A 25,930-nucleotide genomic window follows, 5' to 3' on the forward strand; every position below is an offset into this window, starting at 1 on the left:
AATAAAGGTGTAGAATATACCTATGTCTGAGGTATAGAATAGTGAACTGAATGGAGTATATTTTTAAATGTTTCTCTTACTGAATAGTGATATATTTTAATGTATCTTAATTCATGGGATTTAAAGAATATTATTTTTAAAAATTCCAACCATACTTCTAATGAAAGACAAATAGATTTCTTTTTATTGGCCCCATGTGAAATGCTGATACTACTTTACAATGAGTGAAAATGTATAGTTATTTAATTTCTTGCTTTACTTTTCTAAACTACCCTATTGACTGTGGTTTGGATATTATAAGAAGGGTTTATAGTCTCCTTAAGTTTGTTTCGTTTTTTTGTTTGTTTGTTTTGGTTTGGTTTTGTTCTTGTTGTTGTTGTTGTTTTTGTTTTGTTTTTATATAAAACTTATTTAGTTTTAGAAATGTAGGCAATATTTGCTCCAAGTAGCATAATAACTATTCAGATATATTTAAATTTGTTGTGTATGAGCTGGTCCCATAACTATATATGCTACAGCTGAGTCAGTGCAGTGCTTTACATCAACTGAGTAATCAATAATCTTGCTGAGAAACCAGGCTGGGCATAAGTGATAATCGAAATAATTCTTCCACAGCTGCTATGTTACTTCATGTAGGCATAACTGAATATTTTGTGCTAACTTATGTCTTGTAGATGTATCCTGGAATCTCTGGTGAATAATGAGAAGCAGTGATAGCACTGGGACTACCAGGATCCACAAAAAGGAAAAGAATAATTTTAGAAGGTAGTGGGAAAAAAGGAGCACCTGCTAATGGAACATAGAGATACAGCTGTGAACTAAACCTGAAGGTGTGATTGTGGGCAATAACTGAAGTGGAACAGAGTCTCTAAAGATTATGTGAAAGGGTCACATTGAAAGCCATTCACCTTGTAAAGACAGCAGAATTTTTGTTATTTTAATATTAAAATATATTTGTATAAAAAAGAATTTAAATTATTTTAATTTGTTCAAAATTGTTGTTTTAACTCAAACAATCAATGCTACTGCAGCACTCTGTGCAGCTTTAGGCAAAAGAAAACCAGAGAAATTGCAAGGACCTTGAGTTTTCTTGTCCAGTGTAAAAGTACATTAAACAGTCTGAGGAAAAGCAGTTCCAACATTCCTTGCTCTAGGATTTTCACAAGGAGCAAACTATGACTGATCTGTAATTCCTCAAGCTGTTCTTTCAGACTTTTTGGGAGATGGATAAAATATGCACATTTCTTCTGTTTTTGGGAATACTCCCTCTGTCCTCATGACCTGTTAAACGTGAGAGCAGCCAGATCTCCCAGCACCACTGGATAGAGGCTCCTATTTCTACATTCTTGTAGAGGTTCAAGCCTCCCAAGTAATCCCTGACTCAGCCCTTATTCACAGCAGATAGATCTCAACTTTGAACCTTTTCACTGACCACAGGGGCCTTAGAGCCCCCAGAGGTGAAGACTGAGGAGAAGAAGGTATTTAATGACCTGAGTCTCATCTGTGTCCACTGTCACTTAGTCACCTATAGCCAGCTGTTGGCTGAACAGTTTCAGAGCTCTGTTGGAGAAGAGATTATAACCTATAAAGTGCATATCCTGAGATTTTTAGTGAGCACATACTGCAAAAACCACTCAAAGATCTCATCTGTAGCTAGGCTGTTGCATTGGTGGCTAATTTAGTTATAGCTCTAATCCAACCAATGCTGAAAATCAGCAACATTAGTTTTGAACCAAATGGTGGATAAATTGTTTGTGATATCTCATAATGACTCTAATAGTGAGGACAAATCTTGCAAATGTAAAATGTCCATTGAGAAACACGCGCAAGGACATTGTACTCTGAGACATAGTTGCTGGGCAACAAAACAATGTCATATATAGATATGACCAGAAGATAATTTGAAGCTATCCTCAGAATGGAGAAAGAAGGAAAACAGTCCTTAGGGATTGCAGATAAAATTATAGCAAAAAAGAAAGTATCAACGCACATATGGTAATATGCAAAATTAAGATTTTGTCATGTAAAAAGAATCAACTGAAAAATCTCTAAAAAGCCAACCAAACAAATAAAACCCCACACAACCTCTTCAATATGCTGACTTCAATATCCCAACCCCAACTGGCATAGATAAAAACATAATTCAGTACCATGAGAAAATGTTCTGATTAATTTGTACAAGACCTCCCAACAAAGCAAGGAAAAAGAATGACTAATCTTTGCCAGCTATTGAGGGCACTCTAGATGATTTACCAAATTAAACTGCTGACTGTGTGTATTTTTACATGCAAAGTATCAGTGTCATTGGAACAGCTTGGCAGTGTTTCACATGCCTCTTGACAAGTATTGCTGGGTACAAAGGGCTTTGGGTATGAACAAAGCCTGCAAGTCAATAGTGACATAAAGTAAACTAGGCTTTGAAGAGAAGTGCAAGGATTATAGCAGATAATTATAACAGATTATATTCTTACTAAAAAAAATTAAAGAAGAGTCAAACCTTAACAGTGGTGTGGGATACAACTGCATTAAGCAACTTTTCTGAAAGCATTTTAGGTCAAACCGAAGCTGGAAACACCTACTGTTTTTGATTTGATTCTGAAAGCTCCCTTAAGGCACTGGGAGCCGTCAGAAATATATCCGGGCATGGGAGAAAAGAGGAGGCCAGCAATTTGCTGTACAAAAATTGATCAAAAGCCTGAGAATATTCAAGCAGCAGAAAAAGACTAAAATACAGAAAAAACTGGAAATCAGGAGGCAATATTTAATGAAGTAATGAAATGTATATGTGGGTCACAGATACTGAAGTAATATAATTCAGTGCAGGAGCCCACAGTGTAATGAGACTGGGCTGGTTTTTAAGAACTTTGAGAAAAATAAATATGAAAGCATTTTCCAGATAGGAACAATTACAGATAACATTCAGGAAAATAGCTCCTGGTTGCATTCTTTGAAATGGTGTCATTCTCCTTTCCTCAGCTTTGGGCACAGGATATTTGTGCAGGCAGATCCCAGGTCATTAAAAGCATCATGAAGCATCCACAGTGCACCCGGGTGTGCACAGCAGATGCTGCTGTGACTTGAGTGTCAGGGTGTGAGAACAAGGTGATGCTCTGGGAAGCTGTTCTGTGTATTATATATGCTTTCCTGCATGTAGCAGGAATGACATGTCAAAAAGGGGTAAAGTCTGTCAATATATGAAAAAAAACCAACAAACCAACAAACAAAAACCAACTAGGAAGCTAGGAAATTTTAGAAGTGGAAATGAAAACATACCAGAAAATGTAATTAGGCCTATACATGAATCCATAGTGTTCCTTGAACATTATTGATTGAACTATCTCAAGAAGATGAAGCAAGAGTGGAACAGAAAATTTTCTAGGGTAGGCTGCAAGGGATCAGAATCATATATGACCAAATAAGATTTAAACTTGGAAAAATGTGCTCCATATAAATTCATGAATTATATACAGATGCAAGAAGGGAATCATCTTTTTTTTCTTATAAAAAATTAAGGGAGTGAATTGAATTGCCTAAAAATATTTATTTTTTTTTAAATTAATAGGTTGTTTGGTTGCTTTTTTTTTCATGTGGTACAATATAATTTTGTAGAATTTATTCCTTCATGTTTTGGATAACAAATACATCAAAAAATTGTATAAGAAAAATAGCCTTTAGTGAAAGTGAATTCCAAGTTACTGCGTTCTTTGCAGGATTGATTAATTTTCATATTTTTTCAATCTCTGATATTTTTCCTTTCAGCTGTTGCCATTAATCACTTTCATCCACTTTGGATGCTACCACTTCTCCTTACTATACATGTGCTGACTACAAGATTATAGGATTTCAGAATAACATGAATTTGGTACAACAGAAAGTGCATTTATTTATGTTTTAAGGTTGACTAAAATGAAAGAAACATATGCCATTAGAATTTATAATGGAAAAAAGTAAACTGTGTGTAAGAAGAATGAGTGGGACTTGAACTGGTCAGAAACTTGCTCTGAAAACCACCCCTAGGTAAGCATATCAAAATACATCAGTTTTCTAGTCTTTAATACTCCTACCAGAATACAAAAATCTAAATTTGGCATGATGGCAATATTAAAAATAGAGAAAATTTTTATGTGCAGTGTAACAAGAACTCTTTTCTTAAAGTATGCTCTATCAGAAAACACAGTACTGTATAGTCTTTTTTTCCTCATTTATAACTTTGCAGGTACCAATTGACTCAAAAATTACCTAGACTGTAGCTTTTGAGTGTTTCTGAGCCAGAGATAGCTACATGAACAAGAAGAGGATGCAGAGACTCATTTTACATGACTATTGTTGCTAGGGAGAGTGCTCCACTGGGATCCCTCACTAAGCTTGTTTGTCTCACTCTGCCTGGGATTTTCAAAGAGACGGTTCACTGACACAGTGGAAACTCAGAGTGGTTCAGGTTTTTATGTTTGTTTTCACATCATCTTTAATTCTCTAACTATGGAATTTCTAAACAATAGGTCAAATCCTCAGAGGGGAGTAAATAGTTTTAAAGGATTTTTTTGAAACATGCAGAGTCACAGCTGTTCTGCAGCCCAAGACTGGCAGCCTGTTAGGAGTTTCAGACTCTCAGAAGTAAAAAATCCCAGTGAATTCAGAGCCAGTCAATTACAGATTAAAGGTCTGACCTGACTCCTGTTATATTCACTCTCATGTTTATGACTGGCTTAAGGAAAATGAAAATCAGCAGTCCCAAAAATAAATGTTAAACATTGCTCTTTCTGAGTTTTCTACCCTTAATATTTTATATCCTGCTTTTTGGCCCATTTCCTTCCTTCTTTCCTTCCTCCCTTCCTCCCTTCCTCCCTCCCTTCCTCCCTCCCTCCCTTCCTTCCGCACTTCCTTCTCCATTCTCTTAGTACTCTTTTCTGTCTCCCATCCAGTTATACAATTAAAAGTATTTTAATCTTACCAAAACACATGTAAAAATGTATAAAACAAGCCACATATTTTAAAACCGGATATGTTAGCCTGACAATTGTAAAATGCTAGAGTACTTGGCAATATACTATTATGAGTTTTTTACTCCATCTGACAGGACCTCCAAGTCCAACACTGATTTTGTGGAAGATAACAATCACAGAGAGCATTCATAATGTTTCATGTTTAGTCTTGTTTGATGCCTTCCTTTTTTTAAACTGATTTCTCCATATAATTGAGTTTTATCTTGTATGGCAAAATACCTAAGCAGAAATGTTGTGGACAAAGAAAATTACAGAGAGAATAAAGCTCCTTGAGAAATCAGAAGATGACTCAGGTCTCCAAAAGCCAGCACCCTTGAGCCATGCTGAGCTGTTTGATTGAGGTAAAATCCTGATTTCCTAAAATATTTTTTGTATTTGTGAGTGTCTTAAGAAGAGGCACTCCCTCACAGCTACAAATTGTTTAAAATGTGCTCTGCTTGGCCTATTTCTTAAATTTGTTTTCTCTTTCTGACTTTTTCAGGTTTCTTCACTTAGATGTAGCTTGGCTGGCCAACCTTTATATTGACACTAAATTTCAGTAGTAATATTATATGTTCTAAGACCCTTGGTAAGATATAAAAGTCTAATTTTATGGTCTTTCTTATTCCTAAATGAACCCATGAGACTTATAAACTTAAAATATTCAGAGATGAGATGAGTTCTATAATATAAGTTTTCTAGAATTATGTAACTGACCAGTGCATGAAGATATCCCAGAAACATTGGAATCTGCTTCTTCTTTTTCAAATCAGGTGCTGATTGACATGTGTTGATATATATTAGGAATGTGCAAATAGTAAGGGATTTTCATTCTACAAAATGCTTTCCCATTTGAAGCCCTTAGAAGAAGGTTATAGCTGTACTACACATATATTCTTCAACCCTTATAATTTTGCTAATGGTTCTTTCTCTTAAAAATACATGTATTCACTATTTAATTATATCTAAGAAATTCTAAGAAAATGGGTCATTTTACTTTTGACCATAGATTCAGTGTCATAAGTTATTTTTTTTTCCAAAGATTTTGTTTGTGATTAATATGCCAAACAAAGTTTTTCCAAGGATCAAAAAATTAATTCAGATGGATTAGGTGAGTAAAGGGCCCTCAGCTAATGGAAATGTCTTTGTGTCAGTGAAAAGTGCAGACGTTCTAACATGAAGATGTACAATAACTTGATTCATACCACCACACCTCCATTATAAAAGATTTTTTCAGATTCTTGTATTGCATTCTACAACAGTGGGTTCTTTCAGGCTTTTTCCCTCTAGAAGCTGACATAAAATATGTTTTCTTGCTCTCAGAATTGAAACATAGCACATAAGAAATGTAGTGAACTTTTACATAAATGTAATTATACCAGTTTAAGGTGAAAGTTAACAAGTTTATTTAACTGATAAGTCAAATACTAACTTTTGAACTAATAAGAATGCTCTGTGTAATTGAAATAGAAGACAAAAAGAGAAAATAGTCTGAAATATTTAATTAAAAAACAACAGATGAATGCAAGATGTTATCTAACAGCCTCATTTAACATGACATTTCCCATGCTTCAGTCTAAAAAACCTTGTCCTTTATTAAGGAAGTAAAAAAGGAGATTTTTTTTCCCTCAGATTTTCTGATCTGCAGAAACACACAGAATGGGTAAGATTAGAAGGGACCACTGGAGGCTGTCTAGTCCAACTTCACTGATCAAGACTCTTATTAAAGCATACTACTCAGGCTTGTATCCAGATGGCTTTTGAATATATCCAGAGAAGGAGGCTCTACAGTCTCCTGTTCTAGTGTGCAGTGAGTGTGTGAGGGTGCACAGTGGAGAAGTTATTTTTCATGTTCAGGTAGAACTTCCTGTGCATCAGTTTCTGCCCATTGCCTCTTGTACTTTTGCAGCTTGGCACCACCAAGAAGAGCCTGGATCCATGCTCTTGACAGTCTCCCTTCAGGTATTTCTATAGATTGGTGGAGGCCCCTGTTCATTGTCCTTTCTCAGGGCTGAACAGGCCCAACTCCCTCAGCCTGTCCTTTTAAGAGAGATGCTCCAGTCCCTTAATCATCTTTATCACCCTCCACTGGACCTGCTCCAGGAGTTCCATGTTTCTCATTTCCTGAGGAGTCCAGAACTGGACACAGCACTCCAAATATGCCTCACTAGGGCAGAGTAGAGGGGCAGGATCACCTCCCTCCAATGTTCTTCCTAATGCACCCCAGGATAACATTGACCTTCATGGCCACAAGGTCACTGCTAGCTCATGAACAGTTCCTTGTCCACCAGGACCCCCTGATCCTTCTCCACAGAGCTGTTTGCCAGTAGGTCAGCCCCCAGCCTGTACTGGTCCTTGGGGCTGTGCATCACCAGGTGCAGGATCCTGCATTTGTCTTTGTTGAAGTTCAGACAGTTTTCCACTGCCCATCTCTCTACCTTGTCAAGGTCCTTCTGAAGGGCCCCTGGGATCTTGACCTTCAGACTATGTGTGAATGTACTTCCCTGCCAGGGGAGTTATCAACCCTGAGTTCACTTGTGTAAGGACAAAGAGACAATTCTGGCCTCACAGGATTTCCCTTTTTCTTATCTCAGTCAACAGCCAGAGGTGGGTACTTTGCACGTTGTCATTTCCCCTGAATGTTTGAACCATCAGTGTTCCAATCTCTTCCAGTATCACCTGTGGGTTCATTCTTCTCCACAGACCTGGGATGGCTGGACAATGTCTTAAGTTCCTGTCACAGTCCAAATTCCAGTTAGTTGGCCTCTTTGGGGGCGGGTGGACTTCAGTGGTCAAAGATGAACAGCTGCTTATCTGCAGTTCACTGCAGTGGGCAAAAGTCCTCTGATGATTTTAGAAATGTTTAAGCCATTAATCATTTGTTGCTCACAGAATGTATTTAAGGAAACACAGTTACAGAGCTGTGGCCTTTCATCCAGATCCCATTATGCACAATTTAACAATATTTTATATATACAAGAGGTGAAGAGATTTCTTTTGTATGAAGACTGTGACTGGTATGCTGTTGTTATGACTCAACAGGAGACTTTTTTCAGACTCTTTAGCAAATCTTGATCTCTCAGAAATATTTATGAATTTTATTTAGTGTGTTTTAAAGAACAAGAAGTGTTTTCTAGCTGAGATGTTAAATTTATGCAAATCAGGATTATGTCAGTCTCATTAAAATGTTAATTTAAAAATCAGATTAATTGTAATATTATAAATTTTTGAGCTATTTTTGTTTAGAAACAGTCTGTTCCCCTATCAGACTATAACCAAGGCAAATTTTCTTTGAAGATATGTTTGAAAGATATTTTTTCTTTGTTTAAAACAGACAGATTTGGGGGTTGGAGTAGATAATAGGGAATATGTAACTGTGACTGCAGCAGCAAGAAATTCTTATCAATGGACAAAACAGCATTTAGAGGGAAGTACACAGTTTAGTTGTATAACACATATTCAAAATATTTTTGAGGAATTATATAGTATATTATTTCTTCTTCTTTTAATAACCTAAAAAAAACTTTTGGATTTTGGTTTGTCAGGTATTTTGAGTGGGTTCAATTTATTTTTATTTTTTCCCTTGGGCAGGTAGCCAACAGTCTGAGATGTTTCCATTGTTAAGAAAAATTGCTAATGATAGTTATTTCATGTTCAGGTCTGTTGATTTTCATAAGCAAGTCAAATGGCCTTATCAAGCCAGAGAAATCAATTTGCTCGTTTTCTGTTTTCTAACCAGCCTTTTCAGTTAGTACAAGCACTATTCCACAGTTGCTTTGGTTCCCATCAATCCTTCATTTCTTCTGACTCCCTGTTGCCTTTGGCATCCTTTCACATACAAGCACACACCATTACACTCGTAAAACACAAGTGCTAGAGCCTTCACATATTTTATACAGCTCCAAGGAACTTATTCTGAATTTCTCAGGTGTTTTATTGAACTCTGGTTTTGGACAGTGGCTTCAGTTTTTTCAGCTTCTATCCACCTGTGTGTTGTTCTAAATGCTCCCTCCACTTAAGCAGGCTGACAAGCAGATTCACTGATAGCAGTGAGATAAGTCATTGCTCATTTAACAAAGGCAAGAGGACCTGCAGCTTTCAGCTTTCTCCACTATTACCAGTGTCGGTTTAAACTACTATAAAACACTGACATGTAGGCACTGGGGCTATGCTCGTTAATACTGCTCAAGGAAGTACAGCATCTGTGCTTGTCAGACAGAAGGATAGAGCCTTGGGCTCCTTACTCATCATTGCTGTTTGGAGCAAGTGACTTGGAGCTGTACACAGGAACCATCCCTCTTCAGTGAAACATGGTACAAACATAATTGAAATTGGAAAAGAAGAGAGATAGAAAGGGAATATTTGCTGTCCTCTAACATTTTTTCATGAGCAAAGCAAATCTGCCTTCCAGCTTTTTGTATCTAAGAAGCTTGGAAGGATCTTTGTCTTTACTGTAGCTACAAGTATTTGCATAAAAAAATAATGTGATTCTTCCACAACTGAAAAGCACAATTAGTATTGATAAATAACATTTAAATCACATATGCTTGAAGGTGGAGGTATGTATCTTATTTTAAAAGCAATATTTTAATTTGATAATGTACCATAGTATGTTCACAGTCTGAAGCTACCCTGCAGGTAAATGAATGAACCACAATTTATACCACATATAGGGATATATATTCTGTATCCAGAACTTGGGGTTCTTTTTGGAGTCTGAGGTAGTGTACCTATGCTGTTTTGCATTGGGTGTCCATGCTAATATTTTGGCAGTGGGTCACTCCAAGGGTGTCCTCTGTGAGGTGGGATCAAGAGTGACTAAGTTGGATGCAGCTGGTTCCAGCCAATTCCAACCATTTCTGCAGCAGATTCACCACAGGACAAAGCTTCATTTTATTCACATCAGTGAATAAATATAGGACAAAACGGTGTGCAGCAGTGTGAGAGTGAGAGGAAAAAGAATGAGAAACAGCCCTGCAGACACCAAGATGAGTACAAGGAGAGGCAGTGGTGCTCCATGTGCCAGAGCAGAGATTCTCCTGCAGCTTGTGAAGGAGACCACAGTAGAGCAGGAGACAGCTGTCTCCTGCAGACAATGGAGATAACTATGCCAAAATAGGTGGCCACTTCTGAAAAAAATCTGCATGTCATGAAGAGCCCAAGCTGGAGCAGGTTCTCCTGACAGAAGCTGCTGCTGGTAGAAAACTCACACTGAATTAGGTTTATTCTGGAGGACTGCAGCCTATGGAGAGAACTGAGGCTGGAGCAGCTCTTAAAAGAAGTCCATGGGAAAGAATAATGTTGGAGCAGGGGAAAAGTTTGAGGAGGAGGAAGTGTCAGGATGTTTTAATGGACTCACTGCAATCTCCTACCTCCCTCCCTAATGTATTACTCAGGGTGAAGGGAGATGAATGAGTCAGGAATGAAGGAATTACATCAAGACTGGGAAAAAGAGTAGAGTCAGAGGTATTTTAATTTTTGTCTTTATTTCTCAATATCCAAATTTTTTTACTTGACAATGAATGAAATTAATTTTCCCCAAATCAAGCCTGTTTTTTTTTCCTATGATGGTAACTGATAAATGGTCTTATCTTTATCTAGACCCACAAGCTCTTTCCTTTTTCCCCACTGTGCTGTTGAGAAAAAAAGCTGGATGGGCATCTGGCATCAAGACAAGGTCAACTCACCTTGCTGAAAGCTAAATATCTGAGCTCTCACTCCTCTCACTGGGCTTCACTCTGTAAAAAGTGGATGGAAGTAGGCACCTTTAGAAGGAAATGTATCTGACCTGTCTAAGAGTGAGCCGAAGTAAATGCTACCTTGATTAGAAAGAGACCTGGGAGTGACTAGCTCAGTCTTAGATGCCAAGATTTTAGACATCTTATTTTCCATCTGTACTTCAGTCTTTTAAGTTCTGGATACCAGCTTTGATGTGCTGTCAGAGAATATAAAGTCATTAGATTTTAGACTTTACCAGCTTTGTTTCCTGTAATAATCACTAGCAAGAGAACAGTTGCTCTTCTTTCTTTTGCATTTAATTTTCACACAGCTTTTTCTTTTTGTCTCTTTCTCTTTTTTTTTTTTTTTCTTATTTTCCTTTTATGGCAGAACAAAGAAGGAGCAAAATGGCAGTCAGAGATCTTTGGAAAAGTATTCATGAAATATTAAGGATGATATTGGGTTATATATATCTTTTGTCCATATGAGCATTTCTCCACTCTGCTTGATCCCAGTAACACCATCCTCCTTATCGGCATCCAAAGGGGAAAAAAGCATTTCTGACCCCTTTTTCAGAAGTTTTTTATTCTTTTTGGCTGTTTATCAACACCATTATTATACAACAATTGACTGGTGACAAGGATCTCATTTCTCAGTGGTCTCTAATGTAATCTGTAAATTATATCACTGAACCTTACTCACTGCATCTGTCATAGTTTGCATTGTGACTGGTTGGTCATACAGCCTTTCTTTTGAGATTTAGATTGCCAGAAATGTAACAGAGAAATAGAATGGCTTCCTGCCAATCAAATTACACAACACTGAAAAGGTCAGAGTTACACAGTCTATTAGTGTCTTTCACAGATTATACTGGATATTAAAATTCTTTTATATTTCATTTCACTGACAAAGACTGTATTAAGAACAGGAAAAAGCACAGGATGGAACAGGTTTTGTGACCACAGTGTTTATGAGGGTGATAAAGGAAAAAACCAACAAACAAAACCCAAGAAAACCTGATCCCTACTTACTATATTGTGATTTCTAATGTGTGGGGTTCTTCTGGTTAGAAAATCCAAATAAAATTTCTTGGATCAGAACTGTCTCAGCAGCTCTGAGTTAGAGCATAATAATCCTGTCTCAGAAGTAGAATATGAAATGAATTGTGTGAGAAAATTAACAGATTGAAATGTTAAGTAAATTGCACTAGACAGTTTCCTCCTGTAATTTACTGTGTGTTCTGAAAAATTCAAAGTGGATGTTCTAGCTACTGCTTCACAGCAGGGTGAAATCAAATCTCAAAACCTCTTCTACGCTGGATGAGTAGCAAAGTAGCATGTCAGGAAAGTTGTCATTCCTGGCCTCAGGGACCCATATTGAAATCAATTTTTAAGTTCATTACTATTTTATTGTTTGGGACTTTTCCCAAACATACTGTAGTTTGTGCCTCAATCATCACACACAAATAGCACCACAGCTTGACATTTTAACTACAGAGTGGTTTATTACCTTATTTCCCAACAGAAAATGATGACATAAAGGAATGGATAAGTTGCTTTTAATTTCTTTCAGATCACATGTTTATGATTATGTTATGGAACAGTTTGTCTCCAGTTTCTCCTCCTCCTCATCTCAGATAAGTGGAAGCAATAGAAAAAGTAATAGAAGTTATAGGTTGTCTTTTCATGCAGCCAGATTTTCTAAAGTAAGAATTTACTTAGTTGGAGCAGATCTCCTAGGCTAAAAATATAACCATGATAGTTAAAAATAAATGAAAACAAACAAAAACATAAAATATGGAAAGAAAGAAAAACATAAAGAGTGGCAACTTTGGAAAAAAATTAGGTGTTTACAAAAAACAGAAATACTGTTCCATAATAGCATCCTTTATCCAGTATATTACTGCACTGTGAGTATATTTTAGAATGATGATGGATAGAAATGATGGATAAAAAAATAGTAACCATTTTGAGAAGAGAATAACACATCATTTGGCCTAATTTTATTTTTGGGACATTCCATTAAGTGACTATAAAGTTTTGTTCAAAATATTTGAGAATTCAGATCAAGTCCGATACCGAATTTAGTACCTTTTGGTGAACAATGTGATAATATTTTAAACTAAACAGACAAGTTCTAACAATATGCAGATTTTAAAATCTATTTTCATTGTGTTAACATTCATTGTCAATACAACTGACATCACTCCCATCCCTGAACAGGAGTAATTTTAAAATTTATTTTATTCCAGTAAAAATAAACTTTTCAATGTTTACTACAGAAAAATTAATGGTAATGCATAGGCAAAGCATTGGCAACATGGAGTACCTTTTAGTGAAATTTATAACTTCTTAAACTTTTCTGTCTCATTAATTCCTTTCCTTCTTTCCCCTTTGCTTTAGAAAAATTACTGAACATACCCAAATTAAAGAAACACCCATACATTTGGTTTCTAAGACACACTGAGAAGGGGAAATATTAAATTAATTAAATATAGAAATGGTAGTCAGTATTAGACAATGTTTTCCTTTAAGAGTTTTCAGGTATAAAAAGGAGATACAAAGCAAACTAAATTTTCTGGTATGTAACTCCTTCTCTAAACTACGAACAAAGCCTATACCACTATGTTCATAAAGTATAAATTCTGAGTGTCTGGGGAAGGTGCTGTATTCAACTGCTGTGGTTTAACCCCAGCCAGCCACATCCCACACAGCTGCTCACCACTCTCCCCAGTGGGACTGGGGAATGAATCAGAAGAGGAAAGGTGAGAAAACTGACAGCCAAGCTGATAGCCTTTCTCAATTCTCTCTCTTCAGAGCATCAATCACCCCTGAAAAAACAGAAAAGGGGAAAAAAATAAAAAGGGACTACTACCCAGATAAACAAAAAAATGTAGGGGAAGAGCTGGTTTTGGTTGCCCAGATTTATTAATATAATTCTCTTCATGCTAGAAGCTTGCACAACTGATTGCTTATTTAATGACATTAAGTCTTGTCTCAGAACTGCACAAATGACTCGGATCTGTGCTTAAAATTTAAATCCTGTTGTCGTAAATGCTGTGAGTGAGCAGCTGGTGTATTATTTGAAATAGACATTTGTAGTTTGCATGGGTTGTTCTTTATAAGGCAGTAAGCCTGCATTTTAAAGTGTAAATCTAATGTTTTTTAAAAATATAACCAAAACAAACAGAACTGTTTTGCAAACTAATTTGTGATTGGGCATTAAAAACCAGTGCCGGGCTCTAAATGCTACTGAGGTAAATCTGTGAGACCTGTGATAAATCAAATATCATAGATTATAATGCCAAAAGAGATACCAAATGTGACCTACAGTAAAAGCTACGATTATCATTCTCAAGTGATAATGTCTACTAGTAAGACTAGTCTAATTTTTAATATTCTGTCTGGTGCACAAATAGAACTCTATAAGCTAGTCTGGTAGCTAATTCTCTCATAATTTAAATTTAAAAGTCCTATTATTGAGCTGAATTTGCTTAGCTTCAGTTTTTAGATACTGTAAATTCTTAAACTTCTGCGGACAGAGCATATTACTGAATTTTATGTTCATAATGAGAGATTTAGACTAGGATTCATCTAAAAAGAACATAACAATGATACTCAGTTGGAGGTGAAGAACCTTAAATATCTGTGCAAATATGTCAGAATTTGCAAGTGAGCCAGATTTCCAAAAACCCTTTGTTTTAGGCAGTGAAGTCAATAGCACTTAGAGGTCTTTTTCACTAGATGGACAAGAGGTTGAGAAAAATTGTTCTTGTATTTCTTTTGACTGAACTCTCCAGGTCTCTGATAACAGCAGCCAAGTTTTAGACCTTCACTGCACAAGTACTCACCAGTTTCAGGTATCTTAATTTGCACCTGAATAATGGTTTTGCTACATTTCTTTTTTTTCTACTGAATGGTAACTCAATTTTCTGAAATCTGAAAAAAAATTGTATGTCTGTCCTCTTTTATTAAATATGTCTAATAAGAACATATAGATACCCAAAAGATTTGTGACTCTGTTTAAGCTTAAGCACTTCTCTGTTTCCTTAGAATTCTAAGAGCACTAGAAGTTAAGCAGATGGTTAAGTTCTGTGCTGGACTGAGGTTATTGCTTGTACTTCAGAACATATGTGGACTCATGATAAAATGGACTGACAATTAAATGACTTCAACTTAACTTCTGTATATATGTTGTTTTCTGCTTTTGTCTAATCTACCCTTGTACTTTTCAAATCTCAAGGGTTGCCCATAGCATCTGCTCCACTGTCTGCATCTTGTACAGAAACCTGAAATATGCCTGCTAATAAGCTTCCACACATAAACTGATTAACACATAGAAGTTCATGAACCTTTTAAAAGAGACAGAGAATCATTGTGAAGTTCAAAACCAACACTGATAAATGACCTTAAACTCTAATTGTGTTGCCTTCTCTCTCCTAAATAGTTATATGAGAGTACTTTCTACTTCCCTGATTGAGGGAAGGAAGTGAGAGTTGGAGAGATTACAAGGTCAGGAAGGAAAAAGCGAAAGATTTGTTTGTTTGCTAGTTTAATTAAGAAATGGATTTTATTTTTTTTTTTGAAGGTTGTAGTGCAGTCAAGCTGCATTTATGAGAAGAAAGAACTGATGCCAAGGTCCTGCAACCTATATTATAAACATGGGTGAAAGCCAAATTATGCTTACACAAGAAAGGGTGCAAGGATAGAGGTAGAACTGATTCTCTTCTCCCTATTAATTATTGAGATAGAGAAAACCTGACATACATTTATTTCCATTTATTTCAATAATTATCATATATCATAAAAGAGACAAGAAAACCTTCATGTTGTTTTGACTAAATGATAGTTTGTCCCGATTTAAATCGATGTAGATGTTTTTATATTTCAACACTGATGCAGCAATGGGATTACGTCCAAATTAAATATGTATATTCATATATAAAAAAAACCCCTAAAACAATGCAAAAATAAGATGATAAATTTGTTAAATTCTCAAAAATATTTATAAATAAGGAATTATCACTTACTGAATGTTATTCCTAGATGGATTCCAAAATTTCCTTTGATTCTAGCTATTTCTTTTATGTAAGAATTACTGGTAAAATATTCAGGTGGTCCAATGTCTGGGGACTGATAAATAGTAAACATGATACCAACATCACCAACATGGTGCCAGACATAGATTTTTAAACCAACAAATAATACATATTTTATTGTGGGCATATATAATTCACTTATCTAAGTACAAATGCTATGGCACATTTTGGAACGTGAAGATTTTCAAAGGGTGTGAGGAAAATAGTGGATAATTGGCTGGACACTGTCTTCTAAAAATCTCTTTTTCAGGTAAAAAAGATTTATTTCTTCCTAAGTGAATGAAGAGCAAAGTCTTAAAGGATTGGGAGCAGTAACAAATCAAAGAAGAGGTAGGGTCCAGACAGTGATGGTCTGGTGTTCAGCCTTAAACACCCCTTGGCCTTCCTGGGCCCTTCTCCCAGGTGGGAGTTGTGGTCATTTGTCCACTCAGGAGCTGGGTTAGGGGAGTGTGGAGCCCTGCCCCCAGTGTGCCACCCCTGGCAGCTCTACTGGGTTGGGATACAGGCTCTAGGGTTGGGGGGTGAGGGAAAGGGCCCTGCAAGGCCAGACTTGCCCTTCCTGCACACATGCCTCCCAAAATGCCTCAAGACATCAGGCTTTCCAGTCTCCCACATCAGTGAACCAGAAATTTTTGGGCTTCAAAGGACACTACTGCTTTTTATTTTTTTGTTTTCCCCAGGAGAGACAGGATATCTTTCACTATTCTATCGCCATCGGTCTTCCGTCAATGGCAATATCCACTTTTATCTACTAATAATATAGAAGAGGGTGTTTAGCTGGAGAACAGAGGATGGGTCTTCTAACATTCAACAGCTGAATACGGCAGAGAGCTCTGGAGACCTCATAGTCCAGCCCACATTTGACAAAAGATGAGGTTTGAATGAGCCTTAAGTGAAGTCTTGCAGAAAGATGAGTGGAGTCTGTTCCTCCTGGGAGCATTGAGGCTGTAGTGGAGAGCTCTCCCCATGGCTCAGGTTACCAAAGGTATTGCCCAAGGTAATTCCTGGAGGATGAAAACCCTTGTCTTGTTGGGTGAGTGGATCATGGAGAATCTAAAACATGGAATTTGTAAGTCAGTCGGGTACTGTCAACTCTGAGATCATAAATCTGTATGCAAATGTTGGGAGAGCTTTGACTGATCTCTTTGATTTATCTGGTTTAATTTATTATAAATCTCATAATATAATAAATCTCATTTTAGTATGTTATTTTTCTCAGTTTTATGAGGACCAGAGTCTGTAAATATAAGACTACTTCTAATAATTTGTAGCAGTCTACCAGAAATAAAAAGTAATGGGGATTTTCAAATGTCCTAAGTTTCAGGCACTTGTTGCATATTTTTGACTTTCAAATTCTGCCTTGAATTAATTTAGATGTATTTACAATGGATTCTAGATAATGAAGACTTTCTGACCAGGATGGGGAAAAGATTAGAAAAACATCATCAGTTTGAAAATTATGGACGTCAACAAAGACAAATTTTTAATGTTCAAATTTAACATTGCACTGAGCCTGATTATTTCTGCCTGGGTTTATTCATCTCATTTACATCAATGAGTGAAGATGCATATTTGAATTTAATAAAATTCTTGTTGCATTACTGCACCGCTTTTCTTTTACACTCCTATGCTGAGAAATGTCAGTAACTAATTGGAGCATGTACTGGGGAATACATACCAGGAATGTATTTTGGGCCCATATCATGAAATGTGATTTCTCTTGCACTCCAGAGGTACTCACAAAGAAGGAACAAGAAATGTATGATGCTATGTCAGAGCTTCAGAACAAAGTTATTAGCACACTTCACTTTCCACTGTGCTAATTCTTCCCAAGGTTTTACCTCTACTGCATTCTATCCATGCGTGCCTTCAGCCAAAATCTCTTATTTTGCTTTTTTTTTTCTTACAGTCACCTTTTATTAACCACTGAGATGATCCTAAATCTTATTTAAGAAATAACATCCTTGATATCGATGAAGGAAAAGCTCTTGTGGATAAGTGTTTGTGTACTTCAACTGCTATTTCCCTTTTGTTTATTGTGAGCTAGTAGATAATGTAAATTTTATGCTGAACTGGGATTTATAGACAACATTCTTATATGAAATTATCTTCTTACAATGCAATTATCATAATCATTAATTGCTGGAAATATATCTCAGGCAGAGAGGTCTTTCAATCAATTATTGTCTTTTTTTCAGCTGCTGAAAGTTATATAGTATCTTTTATTTGTTCAAAAAGAGGAAAAAAGAAAAGAGGAAATTTGCAGCTGACTGTCTTCTGTGTCTTCCTGTGTTAGAAGTTGTAGTCCATATTCAGAGGCAGTTTTTCTTTTTTAATATATTTAATATGACATTCCTTCTTGGAAAAAAAAAAAAAGAATAAAAGAAAGAACTGAATATTCTATTCCACTAAAAATCAAATCTGTTTCACTAGGTTTGTGTTAACTTAGCTACAGAAATCATGTTTCCATCATTGGTTTTAGAAGGTTTTAATTTGAGTTTTGAAGTGGAGCAAGTGCTAAGAGCCAGCTATTAAAATTTTTAGAGAGATGCCTCTACCTGAATTAAAGTGTAAATGATACCATATGCCAAAGTCAATAGTATGGATGTTCTGTACCAGGAAATGAGAGAGAGAAAGAGAGAGAGAGAGAGAGAGAAACAGATTAAATAGAAAATACCACGATGCTGCGGATCCCAAGGGCATTGCACTGATCATCTCCATCTGGTCTTCCTGGGCCATGTGGGGATGCCCAGGTACCTCCTCTGGGTGTGTGGGGGAAGTTTGAAAATGCCTCTTGCAGACAGAGTCTGAGAGACTCTGGATCTGTTGCATCACTTTGCATCACATGCAGTGCTCTGCTGCAATACCTCAGGAATGAGTCCAGGGGAATACTTTGGGGGTCTTTGATGGTTTATGGCATTCCCTAATCTACCTCTCGTGTGAATATCCCAAGGATGTGGCCTTCCTGGGGTGGGGGGTTTAATAGCTGAGGCAGTTTGTATAAGGGAGGATGGGTGTTCACCTCCTCTGACCAGAGGGGGTCACAACTTCAACCCAAAACTTTCTCCTTGGGTGGGGAGAAGTGTGTGCAAACCCAGCCTCATCAGATGAATCTGTGGACTGTGGCCTCCCCCAACCCTGAACCCAGCCACAGATGATTTTCAGAACTGGATTTGGATTTCCTGTGAATGCATTTTTCTCCCTCAGCTTTGTTTATTTCTCCCCAGACCTGAGATACTTGGAAAATTGTGTCATCTTTATCTTATCTCAAGTTCCCTTAGGTGGCTTAACTCACAGCCCAAAGTTCCAGTCAGCAGGCATTTTCAGGGAAGGCTGGGCTTTGGTGGTCACAGCTTCTTTATAGGGTTTTGCCATAATGGAGAAGACTCCTTCCTAATAATGTTTAAGCCATTGACCATAACATTTCAGTCTCTGACAGCAAGCGAATGTCCCAAACTAACTACAGTCTTTAGGTTCCTTACTTTTGCTCACTACAAGAATATTTAAATATTATACACTAAATTTAACTCTTTATCAAGAGGGATTGAGACAATGATATGCAGCTGCACAACACTTTTCAAAGTGTCATGAATTTCTGCTAATACCTTCAGACACGATGGAAAAGCAAAAGTTTTTCACAACCTGAATATGGATGCAAACCACTGAGCTGTTGAATCAAGAGGAAACCATGGTGTTCTTATGCTTTTAAAATAAACTACTTTCCTGCTACCACCATTTTCCGAGAAAGAAAAAATATTTTTACCTGGACTTAAAAAAAGTATTTATTTGAAACGGACAGACATATCTTTGAAAGCCATTAATGCTTTAATTTTAAAATCATTAATATTTTCAAAATGCGATTTTAAATTTAAAGAAAAATATTTATTTAGATTTGGCTCAAGAAGGAGAGAAGATTAGAACACAAAAAAGAAATCATCAAGAGTTGAGAATTCTATTTCTGGATTTTTTTTTTTCCTGGCAGACAGAATTATGGTCAGCTAAAGAGCAAAAGAATGAAACAACTTAATCTCTTGTTATCTACTGCTAAATTTTTGAAGATTGAAGCTGACTTATGTACACCCAAGACTTTCATGAATTTAGAAACAAACCAGAGCACTTAATTAATCACTACTGTAGGGACATAATTAAAGTGCAGCTTGGATAGCCACATTTGGCTAACACTCCCAACATCATCAGACAGATTTTTATTTTGTCACTTCCTGTCTCGTATTGCAGTTTATAGTGATCATATTTTGTGGATATCTTTTGTTTTCTTTAATAGGGAAATACAAGAATCTGAGAAAGTTACTCTTCTGCTACTTTTGTTTGGGTTTTTTTTTGGGGGGGGGCGGAATTCTAATTGTAGTTGACCATTAAAAAAAAAAGTGTTCCTAAATGGAATCTAATGAATTAGAAGTTAACAAAATGTCTCATAAATTTCTGATCTACTGAGGACTGACTAACATCAGGTGTGGAATAGGCCCCAAGTATCTCATAATTCATGCATAAATAGAATTCATTTTTCAATACTATTTTGGGAACTGGTTGCTGTTGGTGAAGTTTTTTACACCTTTACACCCAAATACATATTTCAATAAGGCAAAAGTGAGATTATAAGAATAACTGAAATAGAGAAATTTCTAGTAAGCCTGTTAATCAGGAAATGCATATAAATCATGTCAGAACAGAAAGGGTAGTAAAGATACAAAACATTTTTACAGGATCTACCACACGTACTTCTGCTACGTGCAACTTAACTCTCAGAATTTGAGTCTTTTATTCTATTACAGATGAATTAGAATGATTTGGGCATTTTTACTCATTTCACTAAAAAATAAGTTCTTTTCATTGTCAATTAAAAAAGTTAAAAAATTTTAAGAAGTTTTTTAATAAGAAAATTAAGAAAAGAAGAACATTCTCAGGATTGCAATCAGTTAGAGAATAAAAAACCTGAAAACCCCTCCCAAAATTTTATGATTAAAGAGGGTTAAAATTCTGCTCTTTAGAAAGGTACATGGAGAAAAATATTAACTTCCCTTCCAAACATGTTGTGAAGACAGAACTTCTCTTTGAATATTTTAAAATGAAGTCCAGTCAACCTGCTTGTGGTGAAGATCAGCACATATGTTGTGTCTTTGATTTATATTCAAGTACGACCTTATTCAGCTGCCAGTTAAAGCAATATGAATTCTTTGTTTGATTACAATGGGATTAGGAAAGGAATCTAAATAATTAAAATTTTTAGAAAAATGTTTCCAAATCTAATGGTATATTGTTTTGGATATTATGGCAGTGGGTCTGGGAAAACTAAAACCAAAACCAAAAGCAAACAATTAAAACAATAATGAAAATTCCAGCCTATATAATATCTTAAACACTAAAGTTAATTTATTGTCTGACTAATGGTTTAAAATGTCTTTTGTTTTTTATTGCGTCTTCAAATTTTTTCAGTTTCTGTCACCTCAAAACAGTTACAGAGTAATATAAACATTTCTCTTTGTGCTCTAAGTGAACAGGTAAAAACTCCATTGACTACAAAAACCCAGTAAGACCTACAAGAGGAAGCCAGTGAGTTCAATATATTTTACAATGGCCTTTTAAAATGCATCATCTACTTGGTTCTTTATACAGGCTGAGACTGCTTCTTTTAGCATGGTCTGGTATGCTTTGTCTAGATTAAGAAAAAGAAATCTTGACTGTAGGATTTCCTCAAGTCTCCAACAGAAAGACTGATTTTTTTTTTTTACTAATACAATTGTGTATCCAGAAAGATGTTGAATATTTTTGCTGGTAGTAAATGGCAAATACATTTTAGGCTCATGATTTGTAAACAGTGACTGACAATTACAAGGAACATAGAGTTGCCCCAAAATCGAGTTATTATTTTGGCAAATCCATATAGGTGGAATTGTCTATCTGCAAAGCTAATGCTTGATGAAAATATAAATATTTTCTCTTATTTTCTTTGTTACTATCAAAATTGTGTTGCAGCTACTGTTCTACTTTGCACACAGAAAAAGCAAAGCCCTCTTTCTGGGCATGTTTTGCCAACATGAGAACTTTGAAATATCCTTCCTTAGTCTGTAAAGAGTCGTGTCAATTATTACTAATCTTCCTAACATAAGCCAAGTGTTTGTTACCTATAAAATATTTAAATGACATGTCATACAATTTAAGTTTCCTGGAGCCATTTGACTTAATATAGTCATTTTATTTTACTCTCATTTATTTTTTGCTTAATAAAATTACATTTATAAACTGAGATTCTGAATTTTGTTTTTATCCTATGTTAAAACATCAAAACCAGCTATATTAAGAGCATATTTATCATTTCTTTTGCAATTAATGAGAAGATTTTTATTTTTTTCCATTGGAGAGGAGGATCCAACTCTTGGTTACTTTCCATTATCATGCATTTTTTCCCATGGTGTTTCCTAAAAGAAGGCTGTAGGGAATTTCACCCTGTAGCTGAGATAGCAGCTGTCTCCAGCTTTTGGTTTCCATCACAGCAAATTAAATAGTGTTGGCAGTAGTTGCTTATAAGCTCTTACTTGATTCACAAATTATTCTGTCACTAATGCATAAATGCCCATTCTGTTATTGTAATTTGGGACAATGATGATTTTCCTTGTCAAATCAAATAATTATAAGGACAGTAACAAGAAAGATCTGAGTGAAAACCAATGATAGAAATTAATATTATTATATAATTTTTGCAAGGTCACAAAATATTTACTTTCTTCCCTACTAATACCATTTTTTGGTTTTCCACATTGTTGTGATTGCATAGGCAGATATATTTCTCCTTGTGGAAGTACTCCAGGTATCTCCTGATATGCGAATGTCTTAGACACACTGAGGGCAGTTTAATGCTTTGTAAAACTTATTACCCATCATGTACTGCTATTAATTTAGTATACTACTAGAATCAAGCCCATCAGACTCACAGCATAAGAATTTATCTCTTGTGCTAATGGAAAAATCCATATGTAGGTTTTATCTTGAGCTACTGTTATGCTTCAGTATTCAAGTTTGTAATCTGAATTATTTTTCTTCCTGACTGTAACACCATGAATTAAATATATGATAGTACATGAATCCACAGTGAAAACATCATAATCTGATATAGTTGCACTACACAACTTAAGATGAATAGCAAGAGAGTCTCAGAAATACTCATTCAACACCATATTACACTTTATCTCTTAATAATGCAAAAAACAGTTAACACTTTGTTTTATCCCCAGGCTTCTGTAGGTGCTCTTAAGACAAAAAGACTAAATAATTTTTCTATTTTTGAGGATCCATCGGGGTAGGGGTGGCTGGATGAATGAGACTGGGAGATCATTTTCACTGGGAGATGTGAACTTTCTATGAGAAGGCTTTAAAAATGTGAAACTTTTGAGGGGTTGCCTCATCACTATATATTTTATTCATTCTGTTACACACAAAATATGAAAACATGGATGTAGTCACATGCTGAATTAAATTTCAACATTATTTGGACTTTATTGCTATATTAGAAATACCAACCCCTCACACTATAAAGACTTAATTATCTTAGTTATCTAAAGATAACTTATAATATCTTTATAATAAACAAATATAAATTATAGTAGTATGTCACCAGGCAACCACATTGCTTATTTTAGGAGAACTACATACAACAATTACATTTAATGTAATCCAAACTCCCATCAGGACAGGGAGACTGCCTTCTTTAACAGTTACTTGTATAAGTTGCCTCTGCATAATTTGCAGTCAGCATTATACATAGAGCTGTTTGAAAAGGCTTTAAGAGCATAATCCTTTTTGTTTATTTGGTTTTTAAATAATTGCTCCATGATCATATTAAAAGAATCATGTTATGAATTTTAGACTGAGGTATGTACCTTATGTAATATAATCAGGAGGGATTTGTTTTTTGTTTTCTTTACATGGGTTTAAGGTCATGATTAATCAATCCAGTTTATTCAGTCTCTGGAAAGGTATATTGTTGCACAGCCCCAAGATGAGTTTTAACTCTTAAAAAACAAACACACAATGAACAACAAAAATGAGTCTTCTGTGCTGCTACCAAAATCAATTTCAATAGCAATCACATTATAACAGAATGTTTGTAATACAGTGGAAAGGTCAGTACAGTTTCTTGCCTAGTTAGCAATGTAACTTTCAAGCTTGTCTGAGCAGGAGTTGTGATCTGGCAAAGTGTCTGGCAAAGTTATTTTTCCACAGACCTTGTGTTTGTCACATTGTTCTCCAGAGCTGAACTGTTTATCTCCAGCATAAGTATCTTCACACCTGTTTTCTCTCTTAATTTCTTTTAGCAAAATTGACAATAATTCCATACTCCTTGTCATTAAGAACTGACACTGCAGGGTAGCAATAAAAAATTACTGATTTTCATGTTACTATTTTTAAACATGCTACTTTTAAACCCTTTGCAGTTTTGTCACTGCAAGCAGAGAATGCTTTTGCACTGTGGTTCCACCATCCCAAAAACCCCAGAATTTGCTTTGAACAGCCAGAAAAAAAAAAAATCTGGAATATAATTAGGTAACATTCTCATTGCTTATGGGCTGATATCTCTGTTATGCTATAGATGTCTGGGTGAAAGTGGAATAACTCCCAAAAAATCACTTCCCCTACAAATGGAAAGGATCATCAGTGTGATACAGAACACTTGTTAATGCAAGCATATTCTTCTATTTTGCCCTGAGATACATGAGTAAGAGCAGCTGTTACCTACAATACAAAATATTTTAATTTTTTTGTATTCATTTAGGTTAATGTGTGATGTGAGTTTTCTTCTGATTTAATTTTTGTTATCTCTAACAGATGTTTACCCAGTTAAAGCTTTCAGTTGAGTACTGGAATAGCATCTGAATTCTGAGATGTTTTCTGTTACCCATAAAATCAATTTTCCACTGATTTCAAAAAAACAGAGCAGGACTCTAGTTCATTAATGCAATAGGTAAAATAAATGTGGATGAAACTTGAATTTTATTTAGAAAATACTGCTTTTTATGATAAAAATCCACAACTTTATGCTGATGTTTCACAAATAAGAGTTGATAGAATGTTGTGCCATTCTGGCTGTTAATTTTACTATTCATTCTTATTTTAAGGTAGTATTTTTATTCAGCTAGCTTATTTTTTAAATTATGTACCACATGTTATGTATGAAACCTGTATTCTTTCCAAAGGGTGTTGCCTCCACTCACTGCCTACTAATCATAGTAGTCAATGCTTTCATAAGAAACTGACACACAGAATGTCCACATCTGCATTGTACATCAAATTTTTTATCCTGAAAGAACAGCAGGCATTTAAAAAGAACTTCTAAAAGAAATATTCTTACTTCTTTTGCTAAATATATTCAGATGAATTCTATGAAGGAAAAACAATGAAAGCCTTCAAAAGAAGACTGTTAGAAAGAAAAAAAAAGAATTTGAAAGAGTGAAAGGGAAAAAAGATATGAGAAGAAATTAACATTATGTAAGAAATGTCCCATATGCTTGAGTATTTAAAAAACTTGATTTTCTAACCTTTTTTACTGGTTTGGTAGCATGTATCACAGTAATTTGCAGCAGAAGCTATGGTCCTTAACAAGCTATAAACTTCAAAAATATAACTCCATTTAATTTTTTGTCATGTTTTACTTATTTAAAAGAATATTGTAAAATTAAAAATATTCATGAAAGAAAAGCCAGTTTAATCTCTTGTTTTCTGGAAAATTGGTCCTTGATTTTGTCCCACTGCTCTATGATTTGTAACTAAAAGTCATGTTACTGGTTCCAGGACTTTTTATTACACCTCTATTTCACTTCTTTTTCTTTCTTTCCTTCAATCTTTTACTATCTCCCGCTGTTTTGGAGAGAAAACTATCAGTCCTTCTGCCTATTTGCCTTTATATTACATCTATTTGATTGTGTTATATTCCCTTCAATTGCTTTTGCCACTTGGGGTCTTAAGAGAAACAGTCTCCAAAACAATATTTCAAAACCAATTTAACCAGCCGTCATGCATGGTTTTCTGAAGTAGCTGCACAATCAGTAGATGATACAATAATACCAAAGGGTTCTCAGATGTGATGTGTCCCATGGCAATAACATTTCTTAGTTAAAACCCT

This window comes from Parus major, chromosome 2, assembly GCF_001522545.3.
Source record: "Parus major isolate Abel chromosome 2, Parus_major1.1, whole genome shotgun sequence".
Lineage (NCBI taxonomy): Eukaryota > Metazoa > Chordata > Aves > Passeriformes > Paridae > Parus > Parus major.